This window comes from Heteronotia binoei, chromosome 21 (assembly GCF_032191835.1).
Source record: "Heteronotia binoei isolate CCM8104 ecotype False Entrance Well chromosome 21, APGP_CSIRO_Hbin_v1, whole genome shotgun sequence".
Lineage (NCBI taxonomy): Eukaryota > Metazoa > Chordata > Lepidosauria > Squamata > Gekkonidae > Heteronotia > Heteronotia binoei.
Window position 1 is genome coordinate 69,216,467 of NC_083243.1, and position 25,601 is coordinate 69,242,067.

General features: G+C 44.7%; 1 protein-coding gene across 3 annotated transcripts in view; it reads right to left on the bottom strand.

The window, feature by feature from the left end:
* Positions 1-25,601, bottom strand: part of DPH6 (diphthamine biosynthesis 6) — a 474,406-nt gene that overhangs the window by 106,272 nt on the left and 342,533 nt on the right. The window lies entirely within an intron of this gene.

Here is a 25,601-nt window from a genome sequence, read left to right on the forward strand (position 1 = left end):
GGATGGAGAATCTTGATAGTTCCCAGGATTCGTTGAGCTCCCATCTGTCTTCTTTTAAAACATGCTAAGAGTTATAATGATTACTTGAGTTTTACCTAGTCAAAGTATACAATACCAAATGATCTGTTAAGTTCTAAAAGATAAGGTCAGAAGCTGAAGGAATAGTTTAAAATGGATGGGAAAATAGTCATGTAATTGATCAATCCATAGTAGCTCCCCTATTTAAATTCATGAAAAGAGATCATGCCAAGACCTCATACCTAAGGACTTTAATAATGAAACGGAGGATGGCCTTTACTAGTCTAAGGTTCCAAGCTATGCTCTCGGCAGTTTATTTGGGATGTTTCTCCCCATTGCCTGCCCCATTATGATGTTGTGCATGTGGTTCAGGAGAAACAGATGATTTGATTCACTATATTTTGAAATGTCCCCTCCATCAGGAACCCTGAAGTATGTTTATTGCTAACAAGTTATCCATGCATGAAGGAGTCTCAGATTTGGAAAAAGTAATATTTTTTGCTTGCAGATGAGGATGCTTATGTCTCTAATAGAGTTGCTTCATTTGCACTGGCTGCAAGAAGGATTAGATCAAATGGTATGAAACATAAATTGCTGGCTATGTGAGCCAGAACCCCCTATTTAACGTTTATACAAACATCATGATTACTAGCTTGGTTGCCAGGATGCCTGGACTTTCATCTCATGCACATCTACCCTGAAACACAGGCCTCTGCTGCCAATTTCCTAACAGGTCTATGTGAGTATAATGGATTCCAGTTATCAAGGCAGCATCTTCTCAGACGGGTCCCAGCTCGACAAACAAGACTCTCAGCTGCTACTGAGCGCAAGTCCTTGGCTTTGCAGAGAAAGAGATTGCGCTGCCGCCATGAGCTGTCCAACTGTATGGTCTTCAACTCTCCTGAAGGAAGCCATTACAAGGACTGACAACAGCAGCGATAATCTTCCTGTACCTTTGGAAGCCATGAGAGCGAAGCGAGAACCCCACGTACCCACTGTTCACCCTGGACATTTCCATAAAGCAAGCTTATCTCAGGGTGTATCCTGCCAGACATTCCGGACGACTCTCACCTCCCCCTTCCTTCTTCATTGCTATTGGAGCTTCCATTGAAGACTACGATAGGTAATAGTATCACCTTGTCTATTTTACCCTCGTGTTACCTCTGTCAATTTCATGCCATTTTCTTAGGTCTGTATGTATGTTGAGTGAGTTTATTTTCTTGTATGTTTGTCTTATTTTATAATAAAACCAGTTATTTTAGTCAACATCTCCTCTTTATTTAAGGTGAATTTCTGAGAGACATCTCCTGTATACATAGGTCTTGGATCTCGCTGAGTCTTAATTGCCCACCACTATAATTCCCCATCCTCTATTGAGGGCAATTAGTCTTACAGCTATGTTTTAACTTTTTTTTTAAATGCTTACGGGCCCTGATCAGTATAATTTCTGTAATACTGTAACATTGTGAATTTTGTTAAATGGTATTAATATTGTAACAATGTTAATTCCTATAGTCAATACATTACAATAAAATCTACTACTAAGGGTGTGACAAGCACAATTGAACTCTGAAGGGAGTTCTGGCCATCACATGCAAAGGAATTGCACATCTTTTAAATGCCTTCCCCCGATTTGCAAATAATGAAGAATAAGGGAACCTTCCTTTGGGGCTCATAAAATTGAACTCACGGGTCCAATCTTTTTGAAACTTGGGGATGTTTTGAGGAGAGGCACTGGATGGTGCCTCTACCTCAGAAAACAGCCCCCCAGAAACCCATGGACAAATTCTCTATTATACCCTATGGTAGTCTCTGTAAAGTGTAATGGAGTGCCTAGCAAACATTTATCCCCCCACCCCCGCTTTCTGATGACTCTGAAACAAGAGAGGGCCTCCAACCCTGCCCCCAACTGGGGATTCAACCAACAACAAAAACCTGTGGAAAAATAACGGAAAATTAATGAAAAATACTTCAAACTTGTAATAGAGAATTAAACACTTCAACTTCACACACTTTCACATATCATTACATATAACCGCATATTATCAAAAATGCAAAGTATAAAGTACAAGGAATAAATATTCAAAAGTGGTTGCAGTTAGTCCATATCCAGTTTGAAATCCTTGAAAACTATTACTAGCGTCACAGGAATGTGGTATGCTGTAAGTTGATAAGTGGAACACGTCTCTCAGATGAAGACATTTGAAACAGTATTACAAGCTTTACTGTTAGAGGCTTATGACCTTCCACTATATAATAAACGTCTTTAAAGAAAGGAAGTTTAAAGCAACGTCTTAACATAAATTCTTTGCTGAAGAACAAGAATTATCTGCAATTGCTACACATTGGACACTGGCACTTTAAGTAATAGTTTTCAAGGATTTCAAACAAGATATGGACTAACTGCAAGCACTTTTGAATATTTATTCCTTGAACTTTATACTTTGCATTTTTGATAATATGCTGTTATATGTAATGATATGTGAAAGTGTGTGAAGTTGAAGTGTTTAATTCTCTATTATAATTTTGAAGTATTTTTCATTAATTTTTCATTATCTTTCCACAGTTTTTTGTTGTTGGTTGAGTCATTCTCTGTGGAACTTTAGGCTTTTCAATCATCCCCAACTGGGGATTGGCAACCCTGTGAGGACAGCAGTCCTCTGCAGCAGTCAGAGAGATCCAAGGGGAACAATGTCACAGGATCCAAGCCAACATATGCAGTGATACAAAAAGAATACTTATTTATTTAAAATATTTTTATTCTGACTTTTTTGTCCCATTAGGACCCTCAATAATAATAATAATAATCAGCTTAAAAAACAGTACTTATACATAAAACCAACCATTAAACAAACAAGATGGAGGGTCAGTAAGGGAAGGCCAGATGAAACAGAAGAGCACTCACTGCCATGAATTTTAGCCTGTTGATCTTCAAGGTGCTTGCTGCATTGATATCCTTTGTAAGGAAATATTTTACAGTATGTACAAATCAATGAAAATTCTCTTATGACACTTTAACCTATATTATTATACCTAGGTTTGTTGAAAGGGCTAAAATGGGTGCACACAACTTTTCAGAAAACTAGAGTAATGTCGCTAGAACAATGATGATTCTTGTGGTACACTAAAGCTAACCATGGTGTAAACTTCCATCGGTTACAGCCTATTTTGTCAGATGACTTTGAAAAAGTGGCTAAACAGATAAAGTTGTATAACTGAATCCATTGGTCCATCTAGCCAATTACTATCTATTAATACAGGCTGTGATGGGGGGGGAGGTGGGCTCCCTCTTGGGTATCCTGTCCCCCCCCCCCCCCGGGAAAGTGTATGCACAATACATAGCCTCTCCTCTCCCGGTGTAGTGAACGCCGCGTGGTCACTGTCCGGCTATGCCTGGCAGATGGTCACTGCAATGGCCTCTCCTGCATTACTGCATCCGTGGCAACACCTTCCCGCTGGTCCCCCCCCGTTTCTCACAGAGTTTGCCACGTCATGGTGCGACCAAATGTCTGGCGGTATAACCGGATGGGCAGGCTGGGCTCACCAACCTCGCCAGCCAAGAGAAGGAAAACTCTAACATCAAACCCAGGCAGATAGAGCTCGTTAATGTAACACCTACCACCTGGAGGACTCGCTGCCGGCGTCCCGGCTTACTGGGCCATGGCAGATGACCCCAAGGTGAAAGGGTGGAGCCAGTACCGCGCACACTGTGCTTCACCTAAAAATTCCTCTGCGCAGGTCTGAAGGGCATATCCACATCAACAACCCACAACACACCAAGTCCTGCAGCGATGGGCAAGAGGCGAAACGGCAGGTGGAAGATGCCACTGGAAGCTGCAGTCCCGATCCTGCATGTAGGCAGTTCAGGGTATTGGTCACCTGATGCTGACCCGGAGACGAAAGAATTTTTCGGCAGCACCCTGAACAACCAAGCAGCCTTATCAAGCAAGGGACAGCACTGCTTGCTCCACATGGAGAGGGGCCTAGAAAAGGTGGCCTAAACAAAGCTCGTCTCCCCCACCCCAGTTGGCTAGCCGCGGTCAACGGGCATCCTTACTTGCGGTCAAAAAATAACAACAAAGAAAAGGCATGCACCTGCCTCACAAAGTGTGCAAAAACTAAAGCTTGCGTGTTGGAACATCAGAACCATGCTTGACACAGTAGACAGTGGTCGCCCTGAACGACGCTCTGCTCTAGTTGCCCACGAACTTCTCAGGTTGAATATTGACATAGCAGCTCTCAGTGAGGTCCGTTTCCCTGAGGAAGGTAGTCTTCAAGAACATGGTGCCGGCTATACCCTCTACTGGTCGGGTAAGTCAAAGGCTGAGAGCCGCCTTTCTGGCGTTGGCTTCATGGTCAGGAACTCCATTGCCTCCAAACTCGAAAACCTGCCAACAGGTCACTCAGGTCGCATCATGTCCATGCGCCTCACACTTCAAAACAAGCAGCATGCAACACTCTTCAGTGTGTATGCCCCAACCCTTCAAGCAGATCCTGCAGAAAAGAACAAGTTCTATGCTGATCTACGTAACCTCGTACAGAAGACCCCTACAGAGGACAAGGTGATCATCCTTGGCGACTTCAATGCCAGAGTAGGTAAAGACTCGGAAGCCTGGAAAGGAGTACTTGGCAAACACGGCATTGGCAACTGCAATGATAACGGGCGCCTCCTGCTAGAATTCTGCACGGAGCATCAGCTCACCATCACCAACACTATCTTTCAGCAGAAGAACAGCCTGAAGACAACCTGGATGCACCCACGGTCCAAGCACTGGCACCTTATCGACTACATTCTGGTGCGCCAGAGAGACCTTCGAGATGTCTTACACACCCGAGTAATGCCCAGTGCGGAAAGTCATATGGATCCTCGTCTTATACGCTGCAATCTCCGTCTTCACTTTAAACCCACACCCAGGAGAGGAGGTATCCCTCGGAGGAAGCTTCAGGTTGGCAGCCTTCAGTCAGCCGAAGTTAAAGCTGCCTTCCAGGCAAAACTCCAGTCAAGAATTGAGGACCCCAGTTGCCCCACAGACCCTTCTGCAGAAGCCCTATGGGAACACCTAAAAACTACCATCCTGTTGATCTCTGAAGAAGTCCTCGGGTTCTCCACAAGGAAGAACAAGGACTGGTTTGACGAGAACAATCAAGAGATCCAAGAATTACTAGCGAAAAAGAGATCTGCCTACCAAGCACATCTTGCTCAGCCCTCCTGTCCCGGGAAAAAAGCAATCTTTCGCGCTGCATGTAGCAACCTCCAGCGCAAGCTTCGAGACATTCAGAACGAGTGGTGGACCAAGCTTGCAGAGAGAACCCAGCTGTGTGCAGACACTGGTGATTTAAGAGGGTTCTACGAAGCCCTGAAGGCAGTATATGGTCCATCATATCAGGCTCAGAGTCCCTTGCGTAGTGCAGACGTCCAAGTGCTCCTCACAGACAAGGCATCCATACTGAACCGGTGGTCGGACTATTTTCAGGTTCTCTTCAGTGCCAACCGCGTAGTTCAAGATTCAGCAATCCACCTCACCCCACTTCAACCAGTGAAAACAGAGTTGGATGAGATCCCCACCCTAGAAGAGACTGTTAAAGCCATCAAGCAACTGAAAAGTGGCAAGGCAGCAGGAGTTGATGGAATCCCACCAGAGATCTGGAAGCATGGGGGCACAGTACTACATAGCGCACTTCACAAAGTACTTGTCACCTGCTGGGAACAAGGCAAACTACCACAGGACTTTCGCGATGCAATCATCATCACTCTACACAAGAACAAAGGGGAAAAGTCAGACTGCTCCAACTACCGGGGGATAACCCTGCTCTCCATCGCAGGCAAAATCCTTGCCAGAATACTCCTGAACAGACTGGTGCCCACCATTGCAGAAGAACTCTTCCCAGAGAGCCAGTGCGGCTTCAGAGCTAACAGGAGCACCACCGACATGGTATTTGTTCTCAGGCAGCTCCAAGAAAAATGCAGGGAACAGAACAAGGGTTTATATGTGACTTTTGTCGACCTTACCAAAGCTTTCGATTCCATTAGCAGGAAAGGCCTGTGGCAAATCTTGGAACGTTTAGGATGTCCCCCAAAGTTCCTCAGCATGATCATCCAGCTACATGAAGACCAGCGAGGCCAAGTCAGACACTGCAACGACCTCTCGGAGCCCTTCCCAATAGGCACAGGTGTAAAGCAAGGCTGCGTTCTCGCGCCAACTCTCTTTACGATCTTCTTTAGCATGATGCTTCAAAGAGCCGCAGTAGATCTAGATGATGACGATGGTGTCTACATCTGCTATCGCACTGATGGCAGCCTGTTCAACCTGAGGCGACTAAAGGCTCACTCCAAGATAATGGAAAAACTTATCCGAGAGCTACTGTTTGCTGATGATGCTGCACTCGTCTCCCACTCGGTATCAGCTCTGCAGCATATGATGACCTGCTTTGCAGAGGCTGCCAAGCTATTCGGCCTAGAAGTTACTCTGAAGAAGACAGAAGTTCTCCACCAGCCTGCACCCCAGGAAGATTATCACCCTCCCTGCATCACTGTGGGTGAATCAGTTCTGAAGACAGTCCAGCTGTTCAGCTACCTGGGGTGCATCATCTCCTCAGATGCCAAGATCGACAAGGAGATTGACAACAGGCTGGCAAAGGCAAACCGTGCATTTGGCCGACTGCACAAAAGAGTGTGGAGCAACAAGCATCTGAAAAAAGGCACAAAGATCAATGTTTACAAAGCGGTTGTGATGACAACCCTCAGCTACGGCTCCGAATCGTGGGTTTTATACCGTCATCACCTGCGACTCCTTGAGCGCTTTTATCAGCGCTGCCTTCGCACCATCCTCAACATCCACTGGAGTGACTTTGTGACCAACACTGAAGTCCTCAAGAGGGCGGAGGTTACAAGCATCGAGGCACTGCTGTTGAAGACGCAGCTGCGCTGGGCAGGGCATATTTCTAGGATGGAAAACCACCGCCTTCCCAAGATTGCTCTGTATGGCGAACTTTCCACCGGCCATTGAAATAGAGGGGCACCAAAGAAGAGGTACAAGGACTCCTTGAAGAAATCCCTTGGCACCTGTCGCATGAACCATCACCAGTGGTCTGACCTAGCCTCAGATCGCAAAGCATGGAGGCACACCATCCACCAGGCTGTCTCTTCCTTTGAGAACGCACGCATAGCTGGTCTTGAGGACAAAAGGAGATTGAGGAAGAATCGCACTGCTACAGCACCAACCCCAAATCAGACTTTTCCCTGCAGCCACTGTGGCCGGACCTGCCCGTCCCGCATTGGTCTTGTCAGCCACCAGCGAGCCTGCAGCAGACGTGGACTACTGCACCCTTCTTAAATCTTCGTTTGCAAAGTCAAGCCGAGAGAGAGAGAGAGATTCTTCAGAATCTCAGGCAGAGGAAAGTCTGCCTTCAAGACTCCTTACCTCAACTGTTTAGACTTGTCAGAGATTGATCCAGGGGCCTTCTATGAACAATGATTTCACCAATGTATATGTTCTATCATTGAGCCAAAGGCCATCAACATAATTATCCCTCTTAATTATCCCAGTCTGAGGGAGAACCCCCCCCCCCCGTACAATATTCTAGTTACACACCTTTGTTGACCAGGTAAAGCGCTGAGTATTCAATATCCACCAAATATGTGTATCCAGAGCCTGAGTGTGGGGGGATAGTGATATATTTCATCCTGGAGAACTCTGTGGGCTTCTGTCTCATTTTATATGGTGCAGCCACCCAACACCTTTCACTCCAACTGCTGGCAAGATGTTAGTGCATGGCCATTCCTTCTAGAGAGCTGATACTGGGTCACAGATCTAAGTCTCCAGCATTAGTGCTGCCTGATATTGGCTGCAAGCCTGGATAAGGAGCACAAGGGATAACCTTCAGGGATAACCCCCATTCTCTCTGTTGGGAAGGTGACAGAGGGGCATGACCAATCCCATGCTTATGGTCTTGGGGGTCAGCTCAAGCCACCTCACTACACTCAAGCCTCCTTCCTTTTACTGCTTGGTCCTTAACTACGCAACATTCTCATTTATTCCTGTTCTGTTGGCAAGGTAACTGTATTTGGGTGTGATGTGGGTCACTGCATAGTTGGCAGCCTTTGCACTGTCAAAATAAGACTGCAGGCCTTGCTTCCTTCTGGGATGTGGCAGGGGGTCCAATGCTGAGTGACCACCACCAGTGGTGACCCCAGTCAGTCAGTCATGATAAAGTTCTATCCAGTTATCCTTCTCTTCTCTCCTCCTTGCTCGTGTGCATTACACCCCCTCCCATTTGCCCTGCTGGCATGGTGATTGCAGTCTACCACTTCAGGACAGTTTCTTTTTGGACTGTCTGCCAAAGTCTTGAGGCAGCAGGAGGAAGGTGATGGGCTTAACTTGCCTGGGAAATTACAGATGTTTGTATACACATGCTAGAAGTGTCCGAGGTAAAATCAGGGAGTTGGAACGCTTAGTGTTGGGAGAAAACATAGATCTTGTGGGTATTTCAGAAACTTCGTGGAATGTGGAGAATGTGGGACATGGTGATTCCTGGATATAAATTATATCGGAAGGATAGGGAGGGAAGGGTTGGAGATGGGGTGGCTCTGTATGTTAGAGAGGGTATACAGTCCAGTAAGACTGAGAAGGTCAGAGAATTAGATTCCCTTCTAGAAACGCTTTGGGTCAAAATAGTGGGCCCAAAAGGAAATTTAACTATAGGGGTTTGTTATCACCTACCAGATCAAAAGATAGAGGGCAACAATAATATGGTGAAAGAATTAAAGATAGTGGCTAAACATAAAAACTGCGTCATAATAGGTGATTTTAACTACCCTCAGATTAATTGGGTCAATATGTGTTCTGGTCGGGAGAAAGAGACTGAGTTTCTAGACACTCTCAATGACTGTGCTATGGAGCATAAGGTCACACAACCTAGCAGAGGTGAGGTGATCCTGGATTTGGTCCTAAGTAATGCCCAAGACCTGGTGAGAGATGTAAAAGTGATTGCACTGCTTGGGAGAAGTGACCATAATGTTACTGATTTCACCATTTGTACAAATAGGGAGTTGCCCCAAAAGACCAACACAACCCCTTTTAACTTTAAAAGGGGTAAATTTTCTGAGATGAGGAGGCATGTGAAGAAGATATTGGATTCATATCCTGCCCTCCACTCCGAAGAGTCTCAGAGCAGCTCACAATCTCCTTTACCTTCCTCCCCCACAATAGACACCCTGTGAGGTGGGTGGGGCTGAGAGGGCTCTCACAGCAGCTGCCCTTTCAAGGACAAACTCTGCCAGAACTATGGCTGACCCAAGGTCATTCCAGCAGGTGCAAGTGGAGGAGTGGGGAATCAAACCCAGTTCTCCCAGATAAGAGTCAGCACACTTAACCACTACACCAAACTGAAAGGAAAGGTAAATAGAGTCAAAACCCTTGGGGAAGCTTGGAGGCTATTTAAAACTACAATCCTAGAAGCTCAGATAAAATATATACCACAAGTCAGGAAAGGCACAAATCGGTATTTTAAAAAGCCTGAATGGTTAACAAACAAAGTAATGGCAGCTATAAAAGGTAAGAAGGATTCCTTTAAGCGGTGGAAAGCTAGTCCAAGTGAGGTTAATAGAAGAGAACACAGGCTGTGGGAAATCAAATGCAAGAATGTGATCAGGCAGACAAAAAGGGACTATGAGGAGCATATTGCAAAAAACATAAAGACCAACAATAAAAATTTCTTCAAATACATTAGAAGCAGGAAACCAGCCAGGGAGGCAGTGGGGCCCTTGGATGACCAAGGGGTAAAAGGACTGCAGAAGGAGGATAGGGAAATGGCTATCCATTTGCCTCCATCGTCACTGGGAAGATGAGAAGTGTTTGCTCACTCCAGAAGCACTAATTTTGGAAGGGGTGTTTAAGGACCTGAGTCAGTTTGTGACGAGAGAGAAGGTCCTACAACTGATAGACAAATTAAAAACTAATAAGTCACCAGGCCCAGATGGCATACATCCAAGAGTTCTAAAAGAACTCAAAGGTGAACTTGCGGATCTCCTGATAAAAATATGTAATCTTTCATTGAAGCAACAACAAAATTCTGACAGGCAAAGCCTACTAACTTTCCTTATTGCTGGAAACATGAGGAAATGTGAGGAAAACCCCCCTTTCAGAACATCATGATTACCAGCTTGGCTGCCAGAGCACCTGGAGAAGGTACTCACAGACGTCTCGTCAGAGAGTGTGGGTAAACCTATCCAGGGGCAAAAGGGACTTATGCAGTACTAGCAGCCATAACGCTACAAAGGCACTCTAAACCAGTACAAGAGTGCCCACCAGGAGAACAGATGGTTTCCCGTCGTTCCATATGACGTCCATCTCAGCATGGAGCGGAAGAGACTGCGCTGCCAGGAGCTATCCAGGCGAACGGTTTTGAAGTTCTGACCATGGAATCCACCGTGGAGGGCTAACACCACACGCAGCCATTTTCCTACCAGGCTTGACTCCATTCCAGTGAAGTGGACGGCTCACGTACACACCAGATGTCACCTATGCCTGCAAGCAACCTACCCACCCCAGGAGTGGTTAATCGTCCAACCGCCACTTTTTTTGTTTGATTGAACTCTAGACAAAGACTGGTGCCCAGAAGAAGACAGAAGAAGAGGCAGACCATCTTCAGCCAGAGCCAAGTTCCTTTGTACAAACTGGGTGTTACCTAGGCCATGATTTGACTCTCTATTGTCACCCTTTTAGATAAGTCTAATAGTCCTAAGCATCTCCCCACCCAAGTAATCTCTCTATTCTTCGTCCCAACTGTCATTTTGGAGCCTCCCCTTGGTCCATTTCAACCTGAAAGTTCACTCAGGTATCCAGGATCTAAGCAAGTCCATTGGTCAAGACCAAGCACCCAATTAGGTGCCACCAATGAACTTTCTATTGGTTGTCGCAGTAGTCCAGCCCTTATGGTCACTGCGAAACCTCCCCTTTTTGTGAGGTCATGCACCAGCTGACCACCTTCCTCCTCCCTCGTACCTCCCATCCCCTAAGGGCTCAAGAGAGTCCTTATAATCTGTGGACTAGCTACCCACAGGTGTGCTTCTAGCAGTATCCCAATTTCTGCTGCATAGATCCATCCCTGATTCTAAGGCCAAGTTTCGGGTCCCTTTTCCCACTTCCTTGCTCGTCGCCATTGAAGCCTTCCTTGAAGACTACAATAGGTAAATATCGCCATTTGTCTACCCATGTGTTCCTCTATCTATCTATCTATCTATCTATCTATCTATCTATCTATCTATCTATCTATCTATCTATCTATCTATCTATCTATCTATCTATCTATCTATCTATCTATCTATCTATCTATCTATCTATCTATCTATCTATCAGGACTGAATGTGTGTTTTTATGAGTATTTTATCTTGGTTTACTTAATATTAGAGTTCCTAATACTTTAAGCATTACTTTTCTGGACATGGGTAAAAAGATCCTGAGTGAGCCAGGTGTCCACCTGACAATTCCCCAACCTCGTTTTGAGGGCATTTTGGCTTACAGAATGGTAGTAGGCTTTGCCTGTCAAAATTTTGCACTGGAGTCCCCGTTTATAAGAAATTGTTGCTACTATCGGGAAAGCCGTGACGCACTGGATGATGTAAAGGTTTACGACTGAGGAAGGCGTTGCTGAAACCAGTCTCTGTTGATTAATTGACTACTACACTGATGGCTATTCTCCCTGGATCCGTGTTGTAAGACGGCCAACATTAACTTTCGACACACTAACAGTGACTTTGAGAGAGAGAGACTTTTTCCATTGGACTTGTGTGTATTTGTACCTTTAAATTTTGTATGTTACTGCAACTTCAAGAATATGATAAAATTGTGTTTTGTGCTACTCAGATTATTCTTAGTTTTGCTATATCTCTGCTGAGTATCCTCTGTATTTACCATTCAACCAAACACCTGGCAGAACATCTCTGCCTTGCAGGCCCTATGGAAAAGCAGTAATTCCTACAAGGCCCAGATGGAAATTGGAAGAGAGTTCAACCAGATTGGGGCCAGAGCAGAAAAGGCCCTGGCCCAAGTTGAGGACAGCTGGAACTCTCTCAGACCAGGGACCATCTGCAGATGTTGGTCACTAGAGTGTAAGGCCCTCTTGGGGGAATACCAGGAGAGGTGGTCCCAAGGAAGGATGTGGAAACTAAATGTCTGTGTAAGCCTTGTTCACAGAAGTAGGGTGCGCCTGGTGAGCTGCAACTGTGTGGGTGGCTCCTGGGACCCAGGCAGGATGGGAAGGTTGGCCCTGCTCTGCAGTTACCTTCACCACAATGGGAGGGTGGGCAGGGGAAACGCAGCCACCCACAATCCAGGCAGGGTGGGAGGGCTGGCTCTACCCTGCCCTACAACACACTACAGCTACCTACTATGCAAGTGGCTCCCAGGGTGGGGCAGAAGGGGTTGGCCCTCCATTCATCTGGTCATTGGAGATGGATGGGTCCAGCTACGGACACATTCATTCACAGCAGTGCCAGCAATAGTTCCCTCTCTCATGTTTCTGGGGGGAAGGAATGTCCAACCCAGAGCGGTCTAGTGAAAGTTTGATGCCACATCTCAAGTGGGTCACATAGGGTCTGTCCTGTCCGTTCCATGATCCAGAATCCACACTTGACATTTTCACAGAAAGCTGTTACCTGGGGGACTTTCCTTGGTGGGCTGTAACTCACACCTCAAAAGTCAAGGCATATAGGTGGCCATCCCAGGGAGGTCCACCATGAATTTGATGCTTCTACCTTACACAGGATCCATTCTATATATTCCAGAACCAATGCCTGACATCTCTCTGAAAAGCACTTTCCTGGGGACACCTTCTTTGGGATTCTGGAACTTGGATAGCTGAAGTCCAATTTTCACTAAACTCAATGGGCAGGAACAGGAGAGTCAGCTGGAGATGCCCTGTGATTTTGGAATATCTGGGACCCCAGGGGGCCAGCCCTATGTCCCAAATGTCCCAAACTGGTTCAGTTCAACATAATGGCTGGGTTTGGGACATGTCTTGAACTTAAATCGGGTTTCCCTGGTTTATGCCCATCCCTGCTCAACACAGTTCAACCACTCACGGAACCCTTGATATGGAAGGCACATTTAAATAGGTTGGAAAAGAGTTCTGGGCTTGTTTTTTACAAAATTAATGACTTGAAAGATGAACAAGATTTCTAGGTCAAAATGGGTTAGTCTGTCTGTAGCAGTAGAAAAAAGTAAGAGGCCAGCAGCACCTTGAAGTCTAAAAAGATTTGTGGCAGGGTATGAGCTTTTGTGAGACACGGTTCACTGCTTCAGATACAGCAGATTTCCTGACACAGCAGATTTTCAGGGTATAAGCTTTCAAGAGTCAAAGCTCCCTCTGCCAGATACCAGAGAACTTTGACTCTCAACAGCATGTACCCTAGAAATCTTGTTGGTCTCTAAGATACTACTAAACTTGAATCTTGCTCTTCTACGGCAGACCAACATGGCTACCCACTTGAGCAGCTATAGAAAAAACACAATCTATCCCAACCTCCCATCACACACAGCCACTTTTTTTTTGCTGAGTTGTAAGGAAGCATATTATATTAGATAGTAAACTCATTGGGCATAACCTATCATTTTGCATATTTTTTGCCACTGCTAGGCACTTTACAAATAACAAATTATTAATGTTGAAAGTGTAATTCATATATAAAATAACAGATAAAATATAAAGCAGCTAATCAAGATGAACTCCCAATTACAGTATAGCAGTTAAGCCTTGAAGTACAGCGTATTGAGCATAATGATTAATCTTTTTCTGTCTAGTGTAAAAGGAATTATAGAACTCGAGTACATTATAGTTTTCCCGATAAAAGCAGTCATGAAGCACGTCTTTTCAGCATGGGCTTTCCTGAAAAGAAAGGAGATTCACATGGAACAAAATACTTTTTTCTGAAATGGGATCATAGGCTCACAACCCAGTGGGAAATTCTGTTGTCCAATTGCCACTGAAATGAATGGAAGCTACAATGAGCAGATCTATTCACATTATCCTATGTCAAACACTGGGTCTCAAATAATAATTGAATGCCTTTATGGGAACAAAACAAGGATCAACATTAAACACTTTAGACCAGGGGTGTCAAACATGTGGCTTGAGGGCCAGATCAGGCCCCTGAAGGCTCCTATCAGGCCCACAAGCAACTCACTGTCATCTTGCTCAATTGCCCAGGAGCACCAGACCAAAGCCTCTAATATATACACTACCTGGCATTACATTTTATGACACAAATGCCCTGGCCTGACAAGGTCTCATTTATGCCAGATCTGGCCCTCATAACAAATGAGTTCGATACCCCTGCTTTAGGCTACAACTGGAATTACTTTTACATTGTAACAAAGTTTGTGCATATGCCTCATGCATCTCCAGGGGAAACAAAGCCAACAGGAGCAGAGATGTTAAGAGAAGGATGTTCTGAAGCAAGAGAATTTGGGAAGTGAGTGAGAGAGTAGTGTTGTTCTGAAGGCAGGATATCGGAGAACCTTAGCAGAAAAAAAAGTCATTGTATTCTCTCTTATCATCTCAGGCTTAAAATGTTTCTTGTCCTCACAAACCAGATCCCTGTCATCTCCAAAAAAATCTACTTGGCTACTGGAGTAGGCCAATAGGCTGCACTACAGCATGTTTTGTAAATGACCTAACATTATGTCCTCCTTCCTCAAGGGTTCTTTTATTGCATGTCCCCCCCACAACTCTTTTTTTCCTTCTGAAGAGGGACCACACACTAAGCAATACCGATATTTGTGACTGAGGCATTCTTTATCTATATACGTATTTTAACAACTTTTTATATATCAATTTGCTTACACTGCAGTTCACAATAGCAAATACTGTAGATTGTCTGACCTCTGAATGAAAAAATAATTACAAGTTAAAACAGTAATTTTACCTAAGGTCGATAAGACCATAACACTCACTTGGCTTTTCAATCCACATGCTCAATTTTCATCCACTCACTTCTGACTTCAAGAGGAAGGAATAATGACAGGTTACAGGCACTTTATTTCAAAATTCACTCACAAAGTTATTGACAAGCATTTTTTTCCCACAGAAAAGTCTTTGCTGCTTGACCCTCATGAGCTGTTTACATGAAAAATGCACTTAGAACTAGATTAACCACAGGGAAGTCTAATTCTACACCAAAACCTTGTAGCAATTTCTTTAGCATGTCTTCGTTTGATATAGGAACAAAAATAGGGATAATTTGCCTCAAATTGCCACTTCAGTCATAATAAAATCTTGCTGAGTACTGTTTGCTTTCACTACTTTCATTAGGTAAGCTGGGACTGTTATTAAGGTACCAACACATAAATGTTATATTAGCACTTAACAGTAGCAACAGTATTCTCCCTCCAGGAGGCGAATTCTAACCTTGTCAATATAATTCTGTTCCCAGTGCTGCAAAACAATTTGAAAAGAGGAATACTGGAGCTTTACGGTGGGGAAAAAGTCATGCTCATTCAGGCTTAAAGGCCACTCGGTTGGCCCAAGGTGCTGAGGTACTGTTTAGAAAATAAGTCTAAAGAAGCTGTCTCAGGTCAAGTCAAGCATTGAGATAAAACTTTCCTACTTTCTTGTACTTGTCGTAGGTTATTAAATCAATTACTTAGTATTTCTGCTTCCCTTCAACTGCCATTTAAAAAATGGAAAAATATATGAGAATTAGACCAAAGCAAAAGTACAATTTCAAAATCAACAAATGATCATCATTTCAAGTGAAAGACCATGTGCCATGCAGCCAACATACTCACATAAACTCACATTTTAGAGAGAACTCAACCTTTAGAATATGGACTTGTATGATGGATAACATTTCCAGGGATTTCTCCCCTCCAGTGTTGCAGAAACTCTTAGTTATATGGCATCCAATTAGTTTGTGACATAGCAGTTACCTTTCAGGACAGAGAAATTACACCTATTTGAGAAATTATTTCTAATAGTCATCTCTTGGATATTTCTTTTATTGTTTTGTAAAGACACAGCCTCACACACATATGCAATTTAAGCCATTCCTCAGAATTACAATAAGCAGTATTAAGTGAATAACGCCAATATATTAATAGCATGATTCCTAAGGCTGGCAATTGTAAATACGTATACACTTGAAAGGACAGAAAAAGATGTCAGCCTCAAGCCTCTCTAAATTTCACATTGTTCTTTCTTCTGGTCAATGTGTATGTGATGATATTAACAGATTTTTCAGAACTACGGAGTGTGATCACTAGGGTTGCCAATCTCCAATTAGCACCCGATGCCAGAAGAGAAATCGAAGCAGGAGTAACCAAGTTGACTCCCTGCATGTTGGGACTCCTTTGTTGGAATCATATTGTTTGGGAATTGTACATTTTAGTTTCCTATGGACTGTATACAATGAATATACATAGTCATTTGGTCACTATAACCATTTTGGTTGTTTTGTCTGAATCCCCAATTAGGAGCAGGGGATCCCAGGATCCCCTGGTTTGGAGCCCTTCCCCCTGCTTCAGGGCTATCAGAAAGTGTGGGGGGAATAGCTGCTGGGCACTCCATTATACTTTATAAAGACTGGTTCCATAGGATTGATCTGTGAGTACCTGGGGCTGGGGAGAGGAGCTGCTGGTGCCTCTCCTCAGTCTCCCCAATTTTCAAAAAGATTGGACCATGGGATCCAATTATATGAGCCCCAAAATAAGGTGCCCCATAATCCATTATTCCCAGCAGAGGGAAAGCATTTGAAAGGAATGTGATCCCTTTAAATGTGATGGCAGTTTACCTGGAGCTCACTTTGGAGTTCCCTCTCCTGGAGCCTCCCTCCCATCTCCTGGAGCCTTCTAGTAAGTCCCCCACCAGCTTATCAGCCTCACCTGGCAACTCTAGTAATGACACTAGTACTGGCCCGAAGCTACGGTCGGGTCCTGGGGCCCCAGGCCACTCTATTTAAAAAAAACCCCTTCCCTCTGTAGTGCCCCTCCACTGGAGGGGCTCCAATATGTTCTAATTCATGTGGCTAGCAACAGGACCTGAGGAAAAGGGAGGGGGAGAGAGCAAGCACAAGAGAGAACAAAAGTAAGACAGCAACAGTGAGAGAGAGACAGCATGAGAGAGTGAAAGAGAGAGAAAGCAACAGTGAGAGAGAGAGCGACAGAGAGAGAGACCAATCTGTCTTCCCAGCCCAGGTGGGAACTGAACAACTCCCATCCATTCCAACCCCAGTCTTGGGCATCTAACTTCATTGTTCTCTGCCACCCCTGAGATTCTTCTAGTGGTTAGTTCGGTGCAAGCATCCACCCTCTGAAAAAAGAAAGCCCCAAATCCCTTCAGCTTAACGGTTAAGGGGGGAGGGAAAAAAGGAAGCCCATTCTCTGTTTGGTGGCTCCTGCTGTTGGGGCTGGGCTGGCTACTGGAAGAAACAGCCAAGCTCTGCAGTCCTCCCACCAAAAATTTTATCCCATGGGTCCCCCCACCCAGAATTTTCTGGCTGCAGACCTGTACTAGTATACAGACAAAACTCAGATCCCATGAATCTGGCCTGGTTTATGAAGTGTGAAGGCTATGGAGACTGAAACGGAATCCAGCAAGGCCTGAGATAATGAAAACTGGCAGAGCCTTTACTTTTAGAGAAGGGTTTTTGACAATCTCTTCAGACCAATTGCCCTTTCACCACACCCCTCCAGCCTAGAAATAGCAGCTCTCCAGCAGCCCTGGCCCCACTCAATGCACAGCAGCCAAGAAGGTCAGAGCGCCTGCTCCGGCTGCAACGCCACTGAGGATATTCTCCGCAGCTGAGTACGAAACGTCTGGAAGAAAAACTTTCTCCAGTAGAACACGGCACTTGAGCCCGAAAGATTCTACAAACCCTAATACTGTTAGCACAGCTGCACCTTCTTTTATCCCCCATTCTTTAATCTGCTAGTAAGAGTCATGGTAATGGCCCGCTATGAATAAAGAGTATCGGAACCCCATATACACAGAATAGCAATATATGAAGTTAAACTGCTTTCTTGAAAATTCATGAAGCAGCATTGCACATTTAGAAGAACTCATCCTTAAAGGTCTGCCAAAGGCCAAATTTAGCTACAACGGTGCTCTGACATATAGATCTCGCAGTATAATATGCAAACTACTCTGTATTTAAGCATCTAACTGGACCTAGACTGACCCTGTGATCTTCAAGCAGTGGGAGATGTGTCCTTTACCTATTTTGTTGACATGACTGATTTTATGAGTCTGTACTACCAGCACTTCTACTGAGCAATTTCTTCATATTTATTTTCCAAATTATAATTGGATGTTCTGGTTTGGTATCGGCTGCAAAGTCACTGCAAGCTTGGATGTCATTCTACTTCTGCTTCAATCAACTGTCAATTCCCAGTCCATTCAATATCTCACATCATATTCAGATCAATTTAAGTGGGTTCCAACATAAGAAACAGAAACTTATCACAAGCACTTCTAAAATGTAATAAAATGTTCCTCCAATCCCATCCTGTAACTCTATTAAAATTTTTGGCCCACCAAAAATCACCATAATGGTCATATAAATTAAAGGGCAGATGCTGTTTGGGATTGAGAGAACAATAGGGCTGCTGCTGGCTGAGTCATCCTTTAGACTTTCAAAAGAGATTTTTCTCCTTAAAACTACAAAAAACCTAAAGAGGCTTTTAAGGTTGAGTGGAGCATAACTGGATTGCAATACATTATACCAGAACAAAAATTTAGGATCAAAGGCTTAGTATGATATACAGAACAAAGGCATATAGAAACCTACAAGAGATGTAAAGTGGGAGAAAAGGTGGGGGAGGGAGTGATACGAGGCAGGAAATTTAAATTTAAATGGGAGGAACTGATCTCACAGGAGAGGAGCTGACTTTTGACATCCCAAGATGTGTCATCATATTGGGATTGAGCATCTTCCCCAAACTCTGCCCTCCCAGGTACCACCTCCAAATTTCCAGGAATTTTCCATTCCAAAGTTGGCAACCGCAGTTCTCAAACTACCTGTAACTGTGAGCTTTCAAACTGCAGCCTGTTTATTCCCCATTATGATTGACAATACCTCTTCTCTGCAGCCCATTTGCTGCTGGTAAGCTGGAATTCTTCCTAACTAAAACTGGAACCAGTGGCCAGGACTGGTGGTGACTAAAGGATATTGCCAGGAAAGGGTGAAAATTTAGGGTATGTGCCTTGTTTTGTTCTCATGCAAGAACAAGGAACAGCTGGCAACATTCCAGCTGTCCCTGAAGTCTCTCCATAATTTACAGTTACTCATCTCACAGAGGTCTGGGAGGAGCAGAGCAGCTCTGATAGCTGAGACAGCTGGAGAAATTGCTGAGAATTTCTGAGTTTTGAAGGACTACATTCTAAGGTTTGTGGGGCTGCCTAAAATTCTAAGGTGTGATAGCTGGGGAACTGCTCTTTGTTTGGTTGACTGCTCTTTGTTTGGTTGACTGCCTTAAGGGTGAAAGAGATTGAGAGTGATTGCTGCTGATTGAGAGTGATTGCTGAGGAGTGCCCTGCTCCACCTCTTTGCATTTTAAGCTGCGCCTTGCCAAAGGCGCGAGCCTTTGGCGCGAGCCGAAGGGCGAGAGCTAAAGGGCTCTTGGCCTGTGGCTCTTTGGCTAGGGGCTCTCTAAGGAGCAGGAACCCAGATCCCTGGCTTCCTTGTTCTCCAAATAAGGTAAGTTCCCAATAAGGTAAGTTTAGGTAAGTTGACCCGCCAGAAGGGGAGCCACTTAAACAGCATTTAAAGAGGACTGTATATTTTAATATATATATATATACAATGAAGATAGAATGCCAGCAGGGGGTTGGGGGCTTTCCAGTGTTTTGCACTGAGTGTCACATGTATGACTATCTGCCCAAAGGACAGAAGTCTTGGGTGTGTGCTCGATGCAAGGAGCTCCTGGTCCTCAGGGAACGAGTTCGTACCCTTGAGGCCGAGGTGACTGCCCTGGAGAAGCAGAGACGGTCAGTTAGGCACTTGGGGAAGACTCTCGGGGGCATATTAGATGAGCCCCGCTCTGAACGTAGCAGCCCCGTTGCTGCCAGAGAGCGTGAGGGTCGAGAGGGAACAGGGCACCGTGCTGAGGATAAGGGGAATGCGCCCTCAGAAGGGACCTCTTCTTCGGTTGGTGAGCGGGAATCCTTTCGCGCCAAGGAACCATCCCTGAGCAGGGGGAGAGGGGGGGTATTGGTAGTTGGTGATTCGATCATTAGGCAAGTAGACAGCCGGGTGGCGAAACCGCGTACTGACCGTATGGTGACTTGCCTGCCTGGTGCGAAGGTAGCGGACATTACGCGTGTAGTAGATAGACTGATAGACAGTGCTGGGGAGGAGCCTGTGGTCGTGGTGCATGTTGGCACCAACGATGTGGGGAAATGCAGTCGTGAGGTCCTGGAGGAAAAATTTAGGCTGCTAGGCGGGAGACTTAAGGCCAGGACCTCCAAGGTAGCCTTCTCGGAAGTGCTACCTGTTCCACGTGCAGGGCAGGAGAGACAGGCACAAATTAGAAGTCTCAATGTGTGGATGAGACGATGGTGTAAGGAGGAAGGGTTTAAGTTTGTTAGGCACTGGGATGCTTTCTGGAACAAGCGGGAGCTGTACAAAAGAGACGGTCTCCACTTGTCCCCGGATGGAACCAGGCTGCTGGCGCTTAAAATCAAAAAGGTGGCAGAGCAGTTTTTAAACTAAATCTTGGGGGAAAGCCGACAGGAGATGAAATGTCTCTGGTTCGGGAGGACTCGTCTCAAAGAGATGAAGGGTTAGCTGCTATTTTTCTACCGGGTAACGGACCGGAGTTGTCCACTGTGAAGGTGACAAACAATATGGACTGTCTGCCAGTGTCTCGAGGCGGCAGGAGGAAGGTGGCGGGCCTAGCTCGCCTGGGAAATTATAGATGTTTGTATGCAAATGCTAGAAGTGTTCAGAGTAAAATTGGTGAATTGGAATGTTTAGTGCTGGGAGAAAACATAGACATTGTGGGAATTTCAGAAACTTGGTGGAATGAGGAGAATCAGTGGGACACGGTGATTCCTGGATATAAGCTATATCGGAAGGATAGGGAGGGAAGGGTTGGAGGTGGGGTGGCTCTGTATGTCAGAGAGGATATACGGTCCAGTAAGGCTGAGATCAGAGAATTAGATTCACTTTTAGAAATGCTTTGGGTTGAAATAGAGGGCCCAAAAGGAAATTTAACTATGGGAGTTTGTTATCGCCCACCAAATCAAAAGAGAGAGGACGATTATAATATGATGGAAGGCTTAAAGATAGCGGCTAAACGTAAAAACTGTGTTGTAATAGGTGATTTTAACTACCCGCAGATTGATTGGGTCAATATGTGTTCTGGTCGAGAGAAAGAGATTGAGTTTCTTGATGCTCTCAATGACTGTGCTATGGAGCAGATGGTCTCAGAACCTACCAGGGGTGGGGCGATCCTGGATTTGGTCCTAAGTAATGCCCAAGACTTGGTGAGAGATGTAAAAGTGATTGCGCCGCTTGGGAGCAGTGACCATAATGTTATTGATTTCACCGTTTGTATAAATAGGGAGTTGTCCAAAAAGACCACCACAACCACGTTTAACTTTAAAAGGGGTAAATACACTGAGATGAGGAGGCATGTGAGGAAGAAACTGAAAGGAAAGGTACATACGGTCAAAACCCTTGAGAAAGCTTGGACGCTATTTAAAACTATAATCCTAGAAGCTCAGATAAAATACATACCACAAGTTAGGAAAGGCACAAACAGGCATAAGAAAAGGCCTGCGTGGTTAACAAACAAAGTAATGGAAGCTGTAAAAGGTAAGAAGGACTCCTTTAAGCGGTGGAAAACCAGTCCAAGTGAGATTAGTAAAAGGGAACACAGGCTGTGGCAAATCAAATGCAAGACTGTGATCAGGCAGGCAAAAAGGGACTATGAGGAGCATATTGCAAAAAACATAAAGACCAACAATAAAACTTTCTTCAAATATATTAGAAGTAGGAAACCAGCCAGGGAGGCAGTGGGGCCCTTGGATGACCATGGGGTAAAAGGATTACTGAAGGAGGATAGGGAAATGGCTGAAAAGCTAAATGAATTTTTTGCCTCCGTCTTCACTGTAGAAGACGAGAACTTTTTGCCCGCCCCAGAACCACTAATTTTGGAAGGGGTGTTGAAAGACCTGAGTCAGATTGAGGTGACAAATGAGGAGGTCCTACAACTGATAGACAAATTAAAAACTAATAAGTCACCGGGTCCGGATGGCATACATCCGAGAGTTCTGAAGGAACTCAAAGTTGAACTTGTGGATCTTCTAACAAAAATCTGTAATCTTTCATTGAAATCTGCCTCCATTCCTGAGGACTGGAAGGTAGCAAATGTCACCCCCATCTTTAAAAAAGGTTCCAGAGGAGATCCAGGAAACTACAGGCCAGTCAGTCTGACTTCAATACCGGGAAAGTTGGTAGAAACCATTATCAAGGACAGAATGAGTAGGCACATTGATGAACACGGGTTATTGAGGAAGACTCAGCATGGGTTCTGCAAGGGAAGATCTTGCCTCACTAACCTGTTGCATTTCTTTGAGGGGGTGAACAAACATGTGGACAAAGGAGACCCGATAGATGTTGTTTACCTTGACTTCCAGAAAGCTTTTGATAAAGTTCCTCATCAAAGGCTCCTTAGAAAGCTTGAGAATCATGGAGTAAAAGGACAGGTCCTCTTGTGGATCAAAAACTGGCTGAGTAATAGGAAGCAGAGAGTGAGTATAAATGGGCAGTCTTCGCAGTGGAGGACGGTAAGCAGTGGGGTGCCGCAGGGCTCGGTACTGGGTCCCATGCTTTTTAACTTGTTCATAAATGATTTAGAGTTCGGAGTGAGCAGTGAAGTGGCCAAGTTTGCGGATGACACTAAATTGTTCAGGGTGGTGAGAACCAGAGAGGATTGTGAGGAACTCCAAAGGGATCTGTTGAGGCTGGGTGAGTGGGCGTCAACGTGGCAGATGCGGTTCAATGTGGCCAAGTGCAAAGTAATGCACATTGGGGCTAAGAATCCCAGCTACAAATACAAGTTGATGGGGTGTGAACTGGCAGAGACTGATCAAGAGAGAGATCTTGGGGTCATGATAGATAACTCACTGAAAGTGTCAAGACAGTGTGCGTTTGCAATAAAAAAGGCCAATGCCATGCTGGGAATTATTAGGAAGGGAATTGAAAACAAATCAGCCAGTATCATAATGCCCCTGTATAAATCGATGGTGCGGTCTCATTTGGAGTACTGTGTGCAGTTCTGGTCGCCGCACCTCAAAAAGGATATTATAGCTTTAGAGAAGGTGCAGAGAAGGGCAACTAGAATGATTAAAGGGCTGGAGCACTTTCCCTATGAAGAAAGGTTGAAACGCTTGGGACTCTTTAGCTTGGAGAAACGTCGACTGCGGGGTGACATGATAGAGGTTTACAAGATAATGCATGGAATGGAGAAAGTAGAGAAAGAAGTACTTTTCTCCCTTTCTCACAATACAAGAACTCGTGGGCATTCGATGAAATTGCTGAGCAGACAGGTTAAGACGGATAAAAGGAAGTACTTCTTCACCCAAAGGGTGATTAACATGTGGAATTCACTGCCACAGGAGGTGGTGGCGGCCACAAGTATAGCCACCTTCAAGAGGGGTTTAGATAAAAATATGGAGCACAGGTCCATCAGTGGCTATTAGCCACAGTGTATGGAGCACAGGTCCATCAGTGGCTATTAGCCACAGTGTATGTGTGTATATAACATTTTTTGCCACTGTGTGACACAGAGTGTTGGACTTGATGGGCCGTTGGCCTGATCCAACATGGCTTCTCTTATGTTCTTATGTTCTTATTGCAACCCTTTTACTGCAGAATACTCCTCTGGTGCTAATTCCAGCAAGACAGCATTTTTCTGAGTGGGAAGGAGGACTTTGCTCCCTGAACAGAAACTTGTGTTACTACTAGAGCAGGGGTGGCCAACGGTAGCTCTCAAGATGTTTTTTGCCTACAACTCTCATCAGCCCCAGCCAGCATGGCTACTGGGAGTTGTAGGCAAAAAACTTCTGGAGAGCTACCGCTGGCCACCCCTGTACTAGAGCATAGTCCAGAATTTTAAATTTTAATTGTTTCATAGGTCATGGACAGATATCTACATGCACTCAAGCAATTGATCTATTGGGCCCAGTACTATCTCACTTTGTTTGGTGCAGTGGTTAAGTGCGCAGACTCTTATCTGAGAAAACCGGGTTTGATTCCCCATTCCTCCACATGCACCTGCTAATGTGACCTTGAGTCAGTCACAAGTTCTTGCAGAGCTGTTCCTCTCAAGAGCAGTTTCTGCTAGAGCTCTCTCACTCCACCTGCCTCACAAGGTTTCTGTTGTGGGGAGGGGAAAGGAAAAGATATTGTAAACCACTCTGAGACTTCTTCAGGTAGTGAAAGGCGGGTTATAAATCCAATCTTTTCCTCTTTTTTTAAAAATTCCTCAAAAAAGGCTCTTTCAATACTGGAAAAAATATTCTAAATTTTTTAGACTTCAATAAATTCCAAATCCATTATATTTTTAAATTGTTCAATCTCTCTGTTGATATGACTTCAAGTAGTAATTAAATGAAATAAGTCCTTTTTCTTATTTGGATTCCACAGATGGTATAGTAAGGCAGTTCTCATGACAAACTCTGCTTTTATCCAATAATTATCCTCCTGCCTCCCTATTCCCAATTATATGGAGTCCTTGCTCCTCTATACATTATGGCAGAAACATTTGTCCTTTGAAATTCCACAGCAAATGTTAGGTAATATACTCCATTTAAAAGGGGAAAAAACATACCATCAGCTGGACTCACCATAGAATTTTACACAGAAACCTAACATACAACACTTAGCCAAGACATGATCAAACCTTCAAGGAAATAGTTCTCATTTATGAACACGGATTAAAGCAATTTCAAGCCATGCTTGCTCTTAAGGACATATGGGCTCATTTCTCTCTTTGCAGTAATCATTTCTTGAAAATTGGAAACATCAACATAAATAACTAGAGACAAAATCTGCTGTCAAATTTAAAAGCTGTTACAACGATAAAATCCTTGCTTTTCTGTATCTCCTGCTAGGCAAGCTCAGTGTCCAGTGCTAAAACATTTATTATGCTGTTAGGTTTTCCATACCCCTGTGAGGGACTCCCTGGTTTTTGAACCCTGCCGATTTGGGAGTATTGGAAAGCGGGGGACATAATGGAGGCCATTGGAGATGCTCTAGCATCCCCCCTACTAATCTTTCTGGCACCACCTCCAAATTATTTTGCAAGCTGAGTAGATGGCTGTGCCCTGTATTCCTACTTAAAGAAGACAGCCCCCCCTCCCAGGAGCTCTCATTTTTCCTTATGTGAGTGAGCTGGTGGTGGGTATGCCACCACACCTCATAATCCAGAGTCTTACTTTGAGAAGTCATTGCGGTTGCTGTGCGCCATGGGCCCTTGGACACAGTAAGACACCTGGAGAAGCAGATGGCTGGGTGGGTGGGGGTGGATTTCCCCCCCCCCCCATTCCCAGGCCATTCTGCAGCCTTTGGAGCCAGAGCCCCT